This window comes from Choloepus didactylus, assembly GCF_015220235.1.
Source record: "Choloepus didactylus isolate mChoDid1 chromosome 26 unlocalized genomic scaffold, mChoDid1.pri SUPER_26_unloc2, whole genome shotgun sequence".
Taxonomy (NCBI): Eukaryota; Metazoa; Chordata; class Mammalia; order Pilosa; family Megalonychidae; genus Choloepus; species Choloepus didactylus.
This window is the reverse complement of record NW_023637615.1, coordinates 1,399,344-1,406,290: the sequence shown is the minus strand read 5'-3', so window position 1 is coordinate 1,406,290 and position 6,947 is coordinate 1,399,344. Positions and strand designations below refer to the sequence as shown.

General features: G+C 38.6%; 1 pseudogene; it reads left to right on the top strand.

The window, feature by feature from the left end:
* Nucleotides 1–3,766: 3,766 nt before the first annotated feature.
* Nucleotides 3,767–4,514, top strand: LOC119525766 (annotated as a pseudogene).
* The last annotated feature ends 2,433 nt before the right edge of the window (nucleotides 4,515–6,947 follow it).

Below are 6,947 nucleotides of genomic sequence, written 5' to 3'. Positions count from 1 at the left end.
CATCTGAATTATATTTATTTCATTTCTTCTCACAAAGATACCATTTTTTAATTTATTCTTGATAATAACATTATATCTCAACCAATGGGAAATAATATATAAACACAACATTCCTATCTTCATATATTATCCTATATATTTATCTATAAACAAAAACATTCTCCTAGGTATTCATAGAAAAATTTCCACAATGAAGAAATTATCCATGAAATAGTCCTGGTATCACATCTTGTGGCCTTTCCCATATCACACCAATGACCTTTATAATATCTTTCAAGCAAGCAATACCATAATTATGAAAATGCTAGAGATGAAAGTAAAAATCAATAAATTTATTACATAATCCTGTCTCATATCATGTATTACACTTTCTTTTCAGGTATATTTATTCATGATATACTGTAACATTCCTATATATAAATATATATGTCTTCATATTGATATATTTGAAGGGCACTGAAGAATCATTATGTAGCGTATACATCAATTGACATTTATTAAAATATGCATCTTGATATGATTCAGGTAATGAATTTTTGGCAGGAATGGTAGAAAATTATTTTGCCATCGCTGTGATTAATTCTTAAATGTTAAGTTTCCTTACTTCATTTTTATTATATATAATTTTTTTCTGAACTGTATCCAAAATTTAAAGCAACAAACACCAAATAAACACCACAGTTCTAACAACATGAACCAAAAAGTTATGAAAACAAATTCCCAGGAGTGCTAGGGGAAATTATGGCAGTAGAAGGAAAGATAGATGATAAAGACTGGGATTGTATAACTTAGTGAAACTACAGTGGTTAATGATGGTGACTAAATATACAAACATAAAATTGTTGTTACATGTAGGATAACAATGTCTACCTTGCAAGGTGTTGGAAAGGGATGGTATTGGGGAAAAGTACAATCAAAGCAAACTGGAGTCTATGGTTAATAGTAACATGTAATATGCTTCCAGTAAATGTAACAAAGGCAATACAGCAAAGCTAAATGTCTATGAGAGGGGGATATAAGGGAGGAGTATGGGATTAATGTAGTGGTTTTGTTGTCTGACTTTATTATATTGTATTCTATGACATTTTAATTTTTTAATCTTTTTTATTAGTACAGTTAACTTTTTCATTTTTTTGAAGTAATGATTAAGTACAAGTGCTGACTGTGGTAATGAATGTACAACTATATGATCCTGTGAATTTATTGTACACTGTGGATGATTGTATGATATGTGAATATATCTCTGTAAAATTGCAAGGAAAATATAAAGAAGTATAAAAGGTCTGGAGAAAACACTGAAGGATGTACCTATTTACTATTGGTGGGGAAGTAGAATGGTGTAGCCTATCTGGAGGACAGTGTGATGTTTCCAGAATAAGTCAACTATGTGGGGGCCATAAGGTCCTGCAACCTCATTATGGGTGTACACATGGAAGATACAAGAGCAGGGACATGAATGGACATTTGCACACTGGTATTTATGGTGGCAGTATTCACAATTTGCAATGGATGGAGGTGGCCTAAGGGTACATTGACTGAATTGTGAACTGTGGTGTATGCATAAAATAGAATACTGAGCAAGAAGTAATGAAGCTGTGAGGCACACAACTAGATGAATCAATATTAAGGACAGCATTTGGAATCAATTATGCCAGAAATGAAGACAAACCTTATAATGCCTCACTAATATTAAAGAACTACAATGTGTAAACTCTGAGAATTGAATGTTAGAGCACAGCTTATCAGGGTAATGCTTGTTGTAATGGTCCCTAAATTGTAAACTCTTAAAGCATTTATATCTATGCCTGAGTTATAATGGTTATCTCTAAATTCTGAGATGCTGAACTCTGTGTGTAACCTGGTCAGTCTCTGGAACTTTGCACATCTGTGTGATACCTGAAACTCAGAATTAGAGGTCATCAGCTATGAATGTCAATATTACCTCATACAGCAACTGTTAAGCTGAAAAAGAGTTCATACTTCAATTACAGATATGAGTAAAGCAGATCTTGTTAGGGGTAAGGCAAATTCAGCCAAAGGGTAAAGGAAGATATTGACTATGTTTTAAAAACTTCAACCACTGTGTGAGATGAAGGGAAGAGATAATTATTTGGTACAGGATCCATATTTTCTGCAGCACACTAAATAATTTAACATATACTTTCAGGTTGTTCAAACATCATAATTACATAAACTATGAATAGGAAGTGGATCTGTTAAGTTTGTACAGTTTAGTGGGAAATCCTGATACATCCCAAAGTAATTTTGGCAGAGAATAAAAATATATTTGCAGGGTCTCCCTGAGGAACTGGGGAAAAATGTAGAAAGTTTGGACTTACCCACCTGGGTTATTACTGATATTCTCACAATACCTGAGGACTAACAATACAGTAGAATGTGCCCTCAATCTTGGGGCTTGCCCTTATGAAGCTTGTTACTGTAAAGGAGAGCATAAGCCTAATTATAATCATGCCTAAGGGTCTCCCCAAGAGAACCTCTTTGTTGCTCACATGTGGCCTCTCTCTCTCTCTCTAAGCCTATGAGGCAGGTGAACTCCCTGCCCTCCCTGAGTCCCAGGGATGGAAGTCTCCATGACAATGTGGGGCATGGCAGATGGGGATGAGCTTTGACCCAGCATTGAGGGACACAGAAAATCTTCTTGAATAAAAGGAGGAAAGAATGGAGAAAAATAAGGTTTCAGTGGCTGAGAAATTTCATATGGATTCTAGAGGTCACTCTGGAAGGCATTCTTATGTGCCTTATAGATATCCCTCTGTAGTTTTTAGTGTATTGGAATAGCTAGAAGGAAATACCTGAAACTGTTGAACTGCAACCCAGTAGCCTTGATTCTTAAAGACAATTGCATCACTATGTAACTTACATGGTGTAACTGTGTGATTGTGAAAACTTTTTGGCTCACACTCCTTTTATCAAGTGTATGGACAGATGGGTAGAAAAAATGGGGGTAAAAAATAAAATTAAAATGGGGGGTGGGGGACATGGAATGTTTTAGGTGTTCTTTTTACTTTAATTTTTATTTCTTTTGGAATAAGGAAAATGTTGAAAAATTGATTCTGGTGATGAATGCACAACTATATAATGGTACTGTGAATAACTGATTATACACTGTGGATGATTGTAGGGTATGTGACTATATTTCAATAAAACTATTTTTAAAAAAAGAATAGCTATCTCAAATGAATAACATTTTACATCTTAAGGAAATACAAAAAAAAAAAAAAAAAAAAAAGAGCAGACTAAACCCTAAGCAGGTAGAAGGAAGGAAATAAAAATTAGAGCAGAAATAAGTTAGAGAACAGAAACCAATTAGTAGTTGGCTCCTTGAAAAGATCAACAAAATTGAAATACCTATAGATTACACTAAAATTAGTAATGAAAATAATGACATTGCTATCAACCCTACAAAATAAATATGTTAGAATACTATGGCTCCTTCCCTCTCCCCCCCACCCCCATTACCTCCTCTCCCAATTCTCCATCCCCTTCCCCACTTGTCTCATCATGGCCTGACCTATTGCAGCCTAAAAACCTCCACAAAGCTATAGATGCCACAACCTGCCTATTTACTGCCAGCCTCCAGCATGGGATCCACCCACCTGTTCCCAAGCTGCCTGCTCTGCTTTGCTTCCTACTTGCCAGGGTAGTTTTTTGAGCCTTCTGCTCTGTGACACTCTCTACAACCTCTCCAGCCACTCAGGTTCCATGTTTCCCTTCCTGGCAGGTGAGGCTGCATGGGAGCCTGGTCATGCTGGGTCACAGGGGCCCTGGGGAAAGTGGTGTCAGGGTCATTGGGTTGTTGTGGACACAGTATCTTCTGGGGCTGTGCTTGTCCATGGCCTTCACCATCAAGCTCTGGAGTTTCTTCATTTACCTTTTGTGGAGGCAGATCTGCACAGTAATTCAGTACCAAAATCATTGATATGATATCCTTATTTTATCTCCTGTGTCCCAGCAATCAGCTGGGCCAGGTGAAGAGAAAGATCTGAGTACTGGATCTGGATGAAACACTTATCCACTCCCACCATGATGGGGTGGAGGCCAGGTTTTGTCTGGAACATCTGACTTCATCCTCAAGGTGGTAATATACAAGCATTCTGTCCAGTTTATTGCATGTGAGCATCCATGTGGATTTCTTCTTAGAAGTGGTAACCCAATGGTATGAGATGGTGATATTCACAGAAAGCATGGCAGACAAACTGGACAATAGCAGAAGGATCCTCAAGAGGAGATACTATGGACAACACTACATGTTGGAGTTGGGCACTTACATCAAGGACCTCTCTCTGGTCCACAGTGACCTCTCCAGCACTGTGATCCTGGATAACTCCCCAGGGGCCTACAGAGCCATTCAGACAACACCATCCCCACCGAGTCCTTGTTAAGTGACCCCAGTGAACCAGCCCTTCTCAACCTGCTCCCAGTGGTAGATGACCTCAGGTTCACAACTTACATGTTCTGTGTTGAGACAAAACCTTCACCAACACAAGCTCTAGTAAGAGCTACTCCCCCTCCACCTGAGTTGGGGTGGGAGGGAAAAGGAGGGTGGGCCCTTGGATGCTGTCTAATTCCCTATCCATAGTGAGGACTGCATGGGCAGATTCTGTCCCTCTTACCCCTCTCTACCCTAGGAGCCCTACAAGCAGAGTACAGATGGATGCCTAGACCATTGAAGCAGCCTTCCTAACTTGATGCTGACACTCCCTGGAAACCCCAGACTGGGAGAAAGCCAAGGCTTAGGAGAGCCAAAAGAAAATGTGTGGAAAGGGAGGACTGCAGAGGTTGGACATGCAGTGATTTCAGAAGCTCAAAGAGAAGCCAAGCCAGCTTTCTTGTGTTTTGATTAAAAAAAAAATGCTTGTACAAAACTGACCTAATTTTTCAGTCATGGTTCAATAGCTGGGCTGTGGGTGGGGGAATGGGAATTTGGGCCACTCGATTCTCCCCAAACTTGTCCCCCTTTCTTTCTCACTGTTTTTTCTCTTTTCCTAGATGCCCTCAAAACTATAACCAGCTTTCTTTTTTTGATACTTTCTTTTCTTTTAAACCATGCATTATAACTTTGAGACCTGGGAAAAAAGAGAGAATATTATGAAAAATTGTAATCCAATAGATATGATATCTTAAACAACATGGACTAATTCCTAGAAGCACACCTTGCCTTTTCACAATATTTACTCAAAAAAATCACTGCTCTAGAAAAAATTGTAGTGCATATTTCTAAAAAACAGGTATTTTAGGTAATAGTGGACTATATTTTTTATGTTACTCATGATTTGTTACATTTTGTCTTGGTTATTATGCAACATTCTTGAGGGAAGTCATGATCACTTTGTGGCAGAGTTGTGCCAGTGAGGGAACTATACTCACAAATAAAATAATCAGTCATCTGCCCTGTGGTGTTAAAGTTTGGTTTAGAAGAGATTAAAGTATCACAGGGTTAACTTGTATACATAACTGGAATTCATCAAAATTACATTTTTGTGAATCAAAAGACATTATCAAGTAAGTTAAAAAACTGCAGAATGGGAAAAAATAGTTGTAAATCCTATATATGTAAGGGTTCAATATCCAGAGTGTATGAAGAATAGCTACAAATAGATGACAACAACAACAACAAAAAAAATTTGATGAGCAAAAACATGAATCTACATTTCTCTAAAGAAGTCTTATGAATGTCCAATAAGAACATGAAAAGACCTTCAACATCTTTAATCATCAGGGAAATGTGAATTAAAACCACAATGAGATACCATTCCACACCCATTATGACTATTATATTAAAAACTTAAAATAACTAATGTCAGTGAAGAAGTGGAGAAACTGGAACAATTGTACATTGTTGGTGGGAATGTAAAATAAGACAGCAGAAGTGGAATACCACTTGGCAATTTCTCAAAAAGCATACAACAGGCAGTTCCACTCCTAGATATATAAACAAAAGATATGAAAACAGGGACTCAAACATATCATACACCAATGTGCATAACAGCTATATGTACAATAGCCAAAAGATAGACACAAGCCAAGTGTCCATCAACACATGAATGGACAAACAAAATGCAGAAGAGAGGAGATGGCAGATTAAGAGAGATAGAGCAAAAAAGTCTCTGTCAAAAATATGAGATAAAAGACAGAACTTGCCCCAGAATACCAGTTCCAGCAATGCAGCAGCTGAAAAAAGCCTTACTATTAAATCCTCAGGGACTGTGCACCTGGTGAAACCAAGAGTCTGTGTTCTGAAATAAGTGAGTGAGCCTGCTGGAGAACCAGCAGAATAACACCACAGTTGGGAGAAACTGGGGTTTGGCATTTGGACAAGGATTAGTTTAAAAACCCAAAATGGATATGGATGTGACAGTGAGAGCCACACAGTCCAGCAGGGTGGGAAGTGCTTCCCACAACCTGTTCACATGCCTCAGTATCTGGCATGGATGATAGCCTTTTGGACATCCATGGCTAATTGTCCCAGAGCTGGGAAGACAGAAGTCTCCAAAAGGGGGAAATTACCATGCCCCATACAGCCATTTTTTCAGCAGGCTGGTAACACCTCTGAAGGACCCCATGGCCCAGAGCTTCACACAGGTTCTGTGCTCACCTGTGACATAACAGTCTTCCTTCAGCAGAGGCCCTAGGAGGGCATGGCTTGGAAGACAGAACTACATCAAAGTCCCAGGGACCATACACCAATACCAGGGAGTTGTGGGTCTGTGGCAGAGACAAATTGTGATGAGACTGAACAGAATGTTTGGACTTCTGCAAGAGTTTTAAATCTCCAGGAACAACTGGGTGATTTGACTATTAAAGTTGCCTCCCTTCCTAACTGCTCAGACATCCCCCCACATTTAGGGTGGGCAGGACCAACTACACATGAAATTTGGTGCACCAATTGGAATCCCACAAGATTCAGACCCCCACTCACCACATAG